Source organism: Terrapene carolina, unplaced genomic scaffold, assembly GCF_002925995.2.
Source record: "Terrapene carolina triunguis isolate 2854851 unplaced genomic scaffold, T_m_triunguis-2.0 Scaffold113, whole genome shotgun sequence".
NCBI classification, from domain to species: Eukaryota; Metazoa; Chordata; order Testudines; family Emydidae; genus Terrapene; species Terrapene triunguis.
In genome coordinates this window covers 3,662,572-3,674,949 of record NW_020664464.1, presented here as the reverse complement: position 1 = coordinate 3,674,949, position 12,378 = coordinate 3,662,572, and the positions used below count along the sequence as shown (strand labels likewise).

At 39.0% G+C, this 12,378-nt stretch overlaps 1 protein-coding gene across 1 annotated transcript in view; it reads left to right on the top strand.

Annotated features, from left to right (window-relative positions):
* Window positions 1–12,378, top strand: part of BNC2 (basonuclin 2) — a 391,886-nt gene that overhangs the window by 323,034 nt on the left and 56,474 nt on the right. The window lies entirely within an intron of this gene.

The window sequence follows — 12,378 nt, the reverse complement described above, 5'->3', positions numbered from 1 at the left end:
GGTTTAAATGCAAGAGGATTTCTGACGTGAAAAGAACAGGGAGAGGGTTCCTAGACTTTTATATCTGTATGAGATTTTGTTCATTACACTGTTGGTTATAAAGTGTATAATACATGCAATGAAGGGGGAACCTCACAAGACTGAGATTTCATTCTGAGATTCTTCAGACTGAAAATTTTGCAAAATTTCCAGTACTACTTGCTTTCAGTTGAGCTGAAAATACTGTGTGGATAGCCTTTCTTTTGTCATACTTCAAGATCTCCACTTCTACCTGAAATCAGGAAGTACAGAGCCAGGATTACGATGAGAATAAGCAAAAACAGTCAAACTACTCTGAGCGCACACAAAAAATTCATTTGAATTTGGGGGTAGCAGAATTAATATTATTCTAACAGGATCAATCTGCCCTCCGCCTCCCTGAATTTTTTCCTGACTGTGCTCAGAAATGGGCTCATTATCACAGGACTATTTGGGGGGGCGGGGGGGAGAGAAATTGTAGAACATGTAAAGTTTTTTTTTCCCCAGCAATTTTTTTATTACCCAACAGAATATGTTGAATTTCTCCCATTTTGAGTACCTTTGCCTTCCATTGCAAATATCCTTCCTATCTCTCTTATACCAAATTGGGCCAAATCCTGGTCCCTTTGAAGTCAATGGAAAACGTAATTGGAAATGGGATTGGCCCTGTGAACTATTTTTGCCTTTAAGTATGTGAACATATAAGGGAAAAGGGCTTCTCCATTTCTAAAATGGAGGAAAAGCTTCAGGGTTATGTCATGTTAAACTATCTTTCCTGGATAAAATCCCTGGAACTTAATAACCTTCTCTACAAATATATTTAATGGGCTTATTGGCATGTTAAAAAGAGTGGTGGCACATGCTGTGGCCATTATAATTGCTAAATAATGGTATGTGAAATATTTATTAAGGTGTTATTGATTTGATGTGGATATATTTATAACATCTAATGACAAAAAGCATGAATAAATGCTCTTTCTCCAAACAGCAATGATACTTGTAATAATGTTATGTAATACTATATATGTTAATGTTACTAACAATACAAATAATACAGCATTGTACCTATTTATAGTAGTGCCCAAATTTTGTGAAAGGTTTTTTAAGTTTTCATGAAAGGATTCTCAAATCAGTGCAACTTAGTGGTCACCATTCAAATAAAAGAAGGTGAGTGTGCTTGTTTTAGTGTCTGCTGTAATGTGTTGCGGTCTGGCTGGAGATTCTCGTGGAAAGGGTGTGTTGATACAAATATGTATTTGATTAACTAGTCCAACAGCCAGATTCTTTTCATGAATGTGTGGGTGTATAGAGTTGAAAAAACTTACTGTGTCCATCTGTCTGAGGCAGACACATTTTCATACTTAGTTATTCAGTGTGTTGCTGCCATTTTGTAAAATTCTATATCGTTGTGTTGAGACTGGGGAGAATAATTCTCTCCCCTACAGAAATCACCGGGAGAAATTCTCTGGCCTATGTTATGCTCAGACCAGATGACCATAATGGTCCCTTCTGGCCTTGAAATCTGTGAATCCTTGAGATGTCCATTACTAATCCATTGCTGTAACATCTACAGTCGGAGACAGCAACATTTTAGGCATCATGAAAGGCTGAGCCCATCTGACCGGACTATGTAGAGGCTCTTTTGCAAGCCATTAGGTTCTTTCACTAGTTATAGTGCTCAATGCCTTATGAATGTATAAAAAATGTGAGGGGAAAATGTTTCTTAGAAAGATTGAAATAGCTAATATATACCTGGTTGGGTGTGTACAAATGCCAAACAACTCTTGTATTAAAATGATAAACTTGGGTGCTTTGACAGAAGTTACAAATAGAGTGGGATGAAAAATATTGGACCACTAGAAAATAACAGTTAAATGTCATATTTTTCTATAGTTGTGGAAAGCATCTGTAAACCACCTATTGTTTTTGCATTACCACATGCAAACCACAGCAGGGGAAGTGGTTACAGGAGCAATTGGGTAGTTTTATCCTGGTTTTGTGTGTTTGTTTTTTCCTCCCCTTTGAGACACAGGGTAGTTTTTCACAGGTGAAGATGTTTCTTTATGTGAATTCCTTCTCCACTCAGGAAAACTGTAACCTGGGACTAAGGAAAAAACTAAAAGCTTGTATGAGGACCCATATTTTCCAGGTTAATATTTTTGCCAACCCTTCCTACCCAAATGCCAACTTCCTTCAGTCCTTTTGGAGTCCCCTAACTCTTTAATGGGAAGGAGACAATTGGTCCCTTGCTCATCAATGATGGTGCCCCAATGACCAATGTGGTTATGGGAGTGGTGATGATGATGAACTCTTTAATGGTTCTCCCACACTTCTGATGGATGGTCTGGATGGATGGATGGAATACATAACATCACCATTTAAATTTTGCACTGAACCAAATTTTCAGATATTCTTGAGTTTAAAAACATTTTTAGAAAAGAAATTTCACACATTGTGATGGGGGAAATTCTCCCCAATTTAGAGACCCTCGGCTTCCCACATTAATGATTGCACCTTAATTTAATAAAGATAGTGAGATTTCTCTGTGCTCTGGAAGGAATGGCAGAATCTACCTTAGTAGCATTCTAGAAAAATATGGACAGCTACTAATAGTGTCTTGTGAATTAGAGAATTAAGGCTGGGATTTTCGAAAGACTCTAAGGGAGTTAGGCACCTAAATGCCATTCAAATTCAGTTAGATGCCAAACTTCCTTAGGTTCCTTTGAAAACCCTAGCCTTAATGGTTAATTATGATGAATTTTACATGCATATCTGATAAATTCCTTTCAGATCCCAAATTTTCCCCATGACACATTAGCAGAGACCTTGGGGCTTTTTGTTTTGCTTTCCTTTAGTTCAGTGGTTCTTAACCTTTACTGCAGCCTGCACCCCTTTGGTTCTCAAAATATGTCCTCGCACCCCTTGTTAAAAATCGTTGAAGTAGGTCAGTTCTTTAAACGTAGATATATTTTTTGTTTGTATATTACAGTAATCATTAAAAATGTATAATGTTAATAAATACATAGGTTTGATGAAACAAAGTAGTTGTACTTACGTGCCTGTGCTTAATTTGTGTTTTTGATGATTTACCTTCTAAAAAAATCTGGCATGTCTCACACCCCCAGAAAGGGCATCTCGCACCCCCAGGGGGTGCATGCACCCCAGGTTAAGAACCACTGCTTTAGTTCATTCAGTTTTCAAGGAAGTGGGGAGTGCATCCTAGATGATGACTGTATGTGAGTCTCTCCCATCTTCTTCCAAGTTTCCATGAGGCTCGGGATGGACATACTGTGCATATAGTTGATAATATATTGACTGTGCATGTTTCCCTGAAAAAAGGTTTTGTGTGTATAGGAATTGGTTTATCACCTTTATTAAAACTTTGTAGCTAATTTTAGAAGTAAATAAAATAAGATAAAAAGCAAGGGAGATCTGTGTAATGCTCTGTAGTAAAAGTGATCACTGGGGATTTTTCAGATAACTCCACAGTATGCTGAATGGTGGTGTTTGCAATAATGATAAAGGAATATTACTATTGTATCCAGTATTCCTGCTTTTAAAGCTAATCAATCATTGTAACTTCAGGTAGTGAGATAAGTAGGGGGCCTATTTTGTGGGTAAAAATCAGAACAGAATCAGAAAGAGCTCTTTGAACTAGCAAAACATGCTTAAAACATATAAAGGATTATGTGTTGGCTGATCTCTGACCATATGCAAGCAATGTAGACCTGCAAGCCCCTCCCACAGCCATGAGCATGCAGTTATATAAAAGAATTTGGTTAAAGTCAAGCAGTTTTGAGGATATTGGAATCCACACCAAAATGGGTCTTAAAACTTCCTATCTCTCTGAGTGAAGCATTTAGCTCATGAAGTGTTACAAAATAACCAAAAGGATTTTGTTGTGCGTCAAGTTATCAAAACGACACCATACTAACAGCAGGAAAAGATGGGGGGAAGGAGGAAGAAATCATCGAGCATTATGTAAGCATTAGAAAGCGAGGTTTGATCCATGGCAGATGCTGAAGCTAACTCCTGTGGTTTACAAAGTAAACTGCATCCTGCACAAGTTAACTCACCATCAGCTCTGCCTTCCTTGTCCCTTAAGCTCCTTGGAGTTGCTACAATGCGATGAGAGTAGAAGGAAACAGCGGGGAGGGAGGACACATGTTCGTAGTAAATCTTTGTGTGCAGCATCTTTTATTTAAAGGGGAAAAAACCCAAAACATTTTGATCTCAATTATAAGTAGGGCCTGCTTGATTCACAGTACTGCTAGTAACAGGTCTGGCCGAGGAACATACATCTGTGTGCAGGGTTCCATTTGTATCTCCTTGTTGAACCCTCCCTTCCCCCTTTTCACTCGCTTCGTGAGTTTGGGTGCTTTATTAGTTCTATTTCATTTCAATCCATGAGTACTGAGCTGAGCATGCTATTCAGCATAGAGGTTCTGTTCAGCTGGTTACTACTGGAGTAGTAAACTGGACTGGTATGAAATGAAACAAGCTCAGAAGGAGTTACCAGCTCCCCCCTTGCTTCCAAGCTCATCCTCATCCTTCCCACTGCCAGGATCTCCCCAGAGTATCTGAGTGTTTACATGCTGCAGTGGTGGGTGGCATAGAAAACCCTGAGATGAATAATGTTTGTTGCGTCTAGGATAAGGCTATAACGTGCTCCTATAAGTAAAGTTTCCATTGCTCACAACCATTTTGATTAGCTCAAAGTCGTGCCCAAAAAGAAGGAGAAGAGGTTTTGTGAAGTTGTCAATAACCTCATTAGGGCTCCTCCGAATAAAACCCAGCTTGAACAAAATAAAGGATATCAATATAATATGATTTATTTCTATACAGCGGCCTTTCAAAGTATGAAGTAGGAGCCCAAACTAGAGAATGAGATATAAGTAGAATATAGTACCGTACCTGACAAGAAAGAGGAAGTGTTATTTTTGAAGATAGCTTGAAGTAATGCTCTTTACCCCCCTTCACCTCCCCTCTCTCCCTTCCTTCCTCCCCCGCCCCCCAAGGACTCTACTAGGGTTCAGTGATCTCTTTGCTCTTATTTGAGTGGTATTTTATCAGTCAGACAAAATAATATTAAACTATTAATATCATTCTGCTAAAAAGATTAGAATAAAGATTTAATGTTCTTCTTTCAGTGAAGAGCTTGATGCCCACCATGCAGTTCTGTAATAAAATGGAAACAAATGAGCCAGCTCAAAGTTATAGCTCTCCATGGTTTTTAGGTCTCTCATACATTTTTATAAAACATACATGAGAACTTCTGAATTGTTAAATCGGATTTTTTTTTTAATGAAATTGTGTCCCAAATCAGACCTACAGGAAAACTCGGTGGAGTTGTAGGTTCACAGTATGCAGTACCAACACTCCAGTAACTTGAATGACCTGGCAGGTGTGCCATTTCCTTTACATAAAGTTAATGTATGCTAAAATTGATGATGATTGGGTTAATCAGCAAGTTTCATCTCTCATAGGTTAAAATAAGAGGTTCTAAAAGAAAAAATTCACTTTTTTTCTGAATATTAAGGTTTTCAAAACCCTTGATATACTTGAATGTTGGTAAGAATTTGTTGGAGTCTGATGAATACCAAAAGATAGACATCCCTGAAAACAAGTTAAAGTATGTCTCCTTTAAAATAACAATATCCACAGGAACGTAAACAGGGTGGTGTGTGGGGAATATAGAACTGCATGCCTCAGGCTTCATGCACCAAGCTGAAAATTTATCGTGGTTGAAAGTGGAGTAGCATCACTTTTTCCCATAAATTTGGAATCACTGTTTTTATTCTTTCTTCATGGAAGGAAATTAAGCCTTAGTTTTTATAAGTGACCGGACGATCATCATTCTGGTCTTCTAATCCGTTCTTTCTCCTCTGAAACAGAAAAAGTGGTAACAGAAGAGGGTGTTACAGAAGTAGCACCATCTCTGTTGATATAACTTCAGCATTTGACATTGTTAGCCTGGCAATGGCATAGTATACTGTTAACGTTATGCTGGTAGTTTATTTTTACTTTTAAGTTAGCTTTGCATCAGAGCAAACATCCCTAAAATGCATTAGCCGTACAGCACAGGAGTGGAAGCCTATGAAGCAGGAAGCCAGTCAAGGTCTTCAGGGAAATCTTGAGTGCTTTGGGGAATGATTTATTTTCAAAGGGTTTAAGCCAAATCAGCTCCAGAAAAGATGGGAATGTTCAGACAAGGTACAGGGAAAAGCCAGCTTGGTTCCAAGATTGACTTGCCCTTTCTACAAATAATCTCAGTGAAACTACAGAACACACCTTTATATTTTTACAGACACTCATTCATAGAAGAACACAAGCCATCGGATGTATGGGAGATTTTATGACTGAAAGATAAACCATTGAAACCTACAGGACAAGACAGTCCATGAATGTATTACCACCAATATGGTGCCATAAGTGTAACCAGGGGGCTCTTGTACTTTTAGGTCAGAAGTTTTATAGAAGTAACCGATTTAGTCTCCCAGAGAATGCACACTACGTTAGTTAGTGGCGATACAGCCTCTGACTAAGCTCTCAGCTGCAGGGCTATTTCAGCAGTACAACTGTTCCTGATGATCTAGTAGGGGCATGTGTGTGGAATGAATTCTTCATTTGGGGATAGGAATGGTACCTGAAAAGAAAGAGCTCAGTGAAAGTCTCAAAACGCAATTTTGGTAGATTGAACATAACTGCTTAGGACGGGGTTCTCAAACTGGGGGTTGGGACCCCTCAGGGGGTTGTGAGGTTATTACATGGGGGGGGGTTGTGAGCTGTCAGCCTCCACCCCAAACCCTGCTTTGCCTCCAGCATTTATAATGGTGTTAAATATATACAAACGTGTTTTTAATTTATAAGGGGGTTCACTCAGAGGCTTGCTATGTGAAAGGGGTCACCAGTACAAAAGTTTGAGAACCACTGGCTTAGCATACTTGAAAGGCCCCTTTGGCTGTATGTCCTGGGTCAGGATCAAGTGGGAGAGGAGGAGCTCACTCTGACAGCGAAGGACCATGCCACAAAACAACAAGCAAATGTAAGCATGCCAGCCATTTCTGGTCTGTGTGCCAAGAGAAGCACGCAGTTCATTGCACAATCCTATGTAAACCCTTGGGGTGGAATCTGCGAGTGGCCTTTCTTCTCTTCCCATTTCTCTTTTGTGTTTAAAAAAAACCATAAGATCAGTTTTCTTGCAATGGTATTTTTATATATGGATTTTAAAATCATATTCAGAAAATTACAATGGACATTGCTCATGATAGGACATGCGAATAAGGCTGTGGCTAAAATTTTCAAAAACACCTCAGTGATTTAGGAGCCTAAGTACCATTTTCAGATGTGACATAGGCACTTAGGAGCCTACATGTGATTGAAATTCAATGGGATTTATGGTGGGACTTAGGTTCCTAAGTCATTTGGGCACTTCTGAAAATGTGACTCTGCATCTGTTATCACAGTAGAGAATGTAATACTCCCAGTTCCTGCTGGGCATGTGCCTTAACAATGTCCCTCTGGACATGTGCCTGGTCTTCCCCCACCAACTAACTAACTTCTTAGGGGAGATGTGTCCAAATCATTGCCGATTTCCTCTCTTTCATTTATGCATAAAGGGATATTCGCTAATGACCTGGCTCCCATTTCACTCTCACTACTCCATGGTGGTGAGGGGGGCACAGCATACACCCTGAGCCAACTTATGTTTATGTTTCCCAAGCAACTGCCAAGAGAGGAGAAGAACTAAATTTAATATTTGGTTTTAAAGCAGAGCAGGGATTGAACTGCACGCTTAGCAATATGTAGCCCCTGGGATTATAGTACTCCCTAAAAATAAAGTTTGAAAACTATTAGCTGGGAAGAGAGAGGCTAGAAGGTGTTATAAAGCTTAATGCGGGCAGATACCTTTGAAAGTTCAGAAAATCCTTCTGTTACTACAGTCTGTAACCAGATCCATGTTTGTGCTGTAGCTTTAAATTACAATGTGGGGTTGCATGTTCAGAGTATTGCTGGAAGAAAAATCATGCACTGAGGCCAAAGTGTTACTTTAATTTATTTGATCAAATGCGGTGCACAAACAGTGTGTTGATTTATGAGTGTGTAACTTGGTACCTGAAAAACTCATATCCTGAAGTGTGGAGTGCGGATCAGGCAAAATGAGTTTAATAATTCACTAATGCTATGTCTTCATTAGAAACTCTACAGTGGCACAGCTGTACCACTGTAGTGCTTCAGTGTAGACACTCACTACAACGGGAGGGTTTCTCCCATCACTGTGATTAATCCACCTCCCGAAGAGGCAGTAGCTAGGTTGAGAGAAGAATTTGTCTGTCGATCTAGTGCTGTCTACACCGGCTTAACTTTTTTTTCAGACCCCTGAGTAACGTAGCTGGGTCAACCCTGCTTTTTAGTGTAAGTCTCACCTAATTTTCCCCCACTCTTCCCCTCAGAATCTAGATGCTCCACATGAGAGTGTATGTTCCCCAGTAGGGAGCTACAGTATTTGATTCATGGAGCATATGAGCTCCACAGGTGTTTCAGCGAATTTACAAGTTCTTCTGAGTTGTCGTTACTTGTCCAACAAAGTTTACAGGAGTGTGGGTTTTGTCTCCGGAGCTTACCAATTCTGCAGATGCAGCCAGTCTTTTCTAAGAAGTCCAGGCACAACCTTGTAACAGTTGAAAGAAGTCTTCAACGGTCAACAAGATGTTATTGTCCTCTTACCTTGTAAGCTCTGCAACAGCCACTACAAACTCTTTATAGCTCTCCTACATTTGGGATTGTGAACCTTATAAAAGTCAGGTTACACCAGAGCAGACTTCATAAGTTCTCAGAGCTTTGAAGATTTCTTTAACAAAAGTTATTTGGCTCCTAGAGTTTACATGGTCTGCTCTCAGTGCATCTTTGAAACTTAAATTCTTGAACCAAAGCTATTTGCCCTGCAGAGCTTATAAATGCTACATACTACATCAGCAGTTGTTTGTAAGCTCCTGAAGACCTTTCAAGTAGTTTACATCCAAAAAATCTGACACAGCTTTCAGGGATTCAGTTTTCCATAGTGAAAAAATTAGCATTTTCAGTCTAACCTTGAATAAAACAGTCCTATGAACTAATTCTCATTAAGGACAGATGAATTAAACAAATCTAAAGTGTCTAGGCAAAACTGCTATTTTTAAGTATGACTCTATAAAGAAGCATAAGAAGACTTCCAAAAGTGAAAGCCAGACGTTTTCAAAGTCCTGTATCTCAAAAACGCCTTTTCTGATTAACGTGAAACGTTAAAAAAAATTCTCCAAAGGCTGAAGACTACATATAGAAAATGTCAAGTGGAAAAGAGGGGCTTCCATCCCCGTCCCCCCGAAAGCAGGAGGAAGTTAAAAACTAAGTGTCATCTATCAAGGGCTCTATAATACAGTGGTCATCAGGAAAGCTTTTACAGATTTGCCATTGTAATAATTCACTGTACTATTCATATGTATAGAGAAATCCATGAATTCTACAGTAACGTTAATTATTTGCCAAAGACAATTGTAAAGATTTTAATGGCAACCACTGTAGACTGAAATATATTTCTAGTTGATATCTGTTTTAGTTTTCAATAACAAATAATCCTTGCAACACACAATAGGACAAACTTTTAATTTGAAATATGCAAAAAATAACCACATACACTGCACCATATGCAGTATTTCTTCCCAGACATATGGGACATATATGTTTTGTTCCCTAATGGGCAACTTGTTCAGTTCCACTGTATTCCATCAGAACAGTTCTTTAAAAAAAAATTGTTTTTAAAAAAGCTAGCTGAATGCAGTATATGCTAGCTAGCTCTGTTTTTTTTTTTAAACATATGATTATTTTATTGGGGTGTACATTAATTAATCCTGAAATGAGATCCTGTGTGACATTCAAAGTTGTGTTGAGTAGCGCAGAGTTTAAATATTTTAGTTTTACAACTCTGTTATGCTGGCAGCAAACAATAGTGTCTCAGTAAAGTCAGCATATGAACGCTGCTTGTGATGACATCTGGAAGACTTGTTTTATCTATAAGCACAGTTGTAGACAAATGAAAGCAGACAGATGTAAGGCTGGTGTGGCATCTTTGCCTCAAGCACTCTCTGGCTGTACATTTTCCAGTGTGTCAAAAACAGGGAGCTTTTTTGTGGAATAGAAACATTCTGTCACATCTGTACACCAACTACCGTGCTGCCTTCTCTGAGCTCTGAGGTGTAAAACAGCAGATACTGTTCAAAATTTAACACAAGGCCAGATTTCAATGTTGAGGACTACCTGACTATTCAGAGGATAGGCCACAGAGGGGCATAAAAGGCACAAATTATGAGATTACACTACTCTTTCTGTTAATAGTAGCTTGTAGGAGAACAGTGGTAGTGCTGGTGGAGGGATGCTCAAATATTTCTGAAAGTGTCTTTCACACTGAGGTTTCATTTAAATAATGAATGTGTCTGAAGGGATAGTGGGAAAAGATTCTCTCTCTGTGTCCAGAGAAGTCTGCGAAGGGCCCTTCCATTTAAAACACTAGCCTGATCCTTAGCTTGTAAAGCCACTACTCTTTAGAGAGAGTGTAATTCTAACAGACCCAATGCCTTTCAGTTTAGTTTAATTTGGTTGAGAAAAAAATAATACGTTTGAAGAAAGAGAAAAAAAAAAAGAGGGGGGAGAGGGTTGGGTTGGGTGTTTTGTGAATTATTTTTTCTGTATTTTCCAGGCGTCAGAGCTGATACAAGCGGTAAAACTCACTCCACCTGCTATGGTGCATGCAATTCAAACTCAGGTCTCCAGAGGTTTGTGGCTGGAGAACTCCATCCAGTGTATGTGGCACCTAACCCATTGCTAATTATGTTTAAATGCATTATTTTTAATTATTTTAAATCTGAGAAGTTGTGGATACAGTTCAGCCTTTGCTAAAAGAATTTCACGTCTCATATCCTGTGCTGAGCAAAAGAAGCATGTTGAATGATTGTAGGCTTAAGAAAACAATAAGATAAACAGTAGATGAGAAGATAATAGTAATTCGGGACAAAATCCCAAAATTCAACGTACTCTTCCGACAATTTACGCTCTGTTGGTTGCCTTTGGCTGTACAAAAGCTGGCTGTTTTCCCACTGTAGCTTGTTTCTCTGCTTTGGAGGATTCGGTGGCACGAGGTAGTGAAGTGCTCAAGTAACAGAGAATCGTTATGCTATTAACCTGGGAAAAATGCACAGTTGTCCATTTCCTGTTGTGTCCCCACCTCACTACCATCAATCCATCCAGAGTGCTTTGTATTCAGAGCCCATGGGCCCCAGATAAGTGCCTTTGTGTATATAAAACGGCACTTTTTTGTTTTACATGCTGTTAGCATGGGGCAGAGGAAGTGAGTGTGTAATCGCATATGTACAGCAAATAGCCATTTGTACCTGCAAGGAGCAAATGGGCCCACTCAGATGGATGGATCGGTCTTTAATAGCACTTGAGTGAGCTGATAGGCAGACATAGATGTACCTGTTACACCAGAGACCTGAGGCCCTTGTACCTTTGCATGACTTTTCACTTAAAAACTACTGTTTGTGGTTCAGTGACTCCATCACTCTATTTGTGTTCCTTTGCTTGTAAGACCATAGGCTGCTCCTGAGAGTACTGGTGTCTAAAATTTTAATGCTGTAATGCTGACCCCTTGGTAATGTTCCCGTATTGGAAAGCACATTAGCTATAACTTGAAGGATGTAGTTTAACAGCCAGCAGTAAATATTTTACTTTGTTCTTCTGAGCATGCTTTTTGTCTTTTTTTTTTAAATGTCCAAACCATCGCAGAAGTAGCAAATCCCATAAACTGTCCATAGAGCATACGGTTCTGCATTCACTAAAATTTCATGTCTCATCACTCATTTGCTTGCATTAATGAATAAAAGATAGAGGGGACTGTGAAAGCTAGAAGGGTACTATTCTCAGGTCAGTTCAGAGCTCACTTCATTGGGATACTCTGCAGAAGAACTTGTTAAAGCCCAGGTGGTTTGTGATTATTAATAATTGTATGGTTATATCGTTATTTATTTATTTATTATTAGCAGATAACTCCATATTTTCAGTGTGTTGTTTTTGGTCATGCAAACAGTTCCGGAGTAGTAGCAGGTAGATACTGTACAGCATGTTGCTCTAACCTGCATACTATATATTATTAAGTGAGTAAATATCCGTCTAAAGGTATTGTGATTTTCTTACAAACTGAACTCTCTCCTGCTTCTGGTGTAATGGATGCATCACAGTTTTGTCAATTTTTATTCAATCAATATATTGCTTATGATACCCTCTCTTGCATGAGGGTGAGTTGAACAAGATTTAATTTTGCTTTTTGGT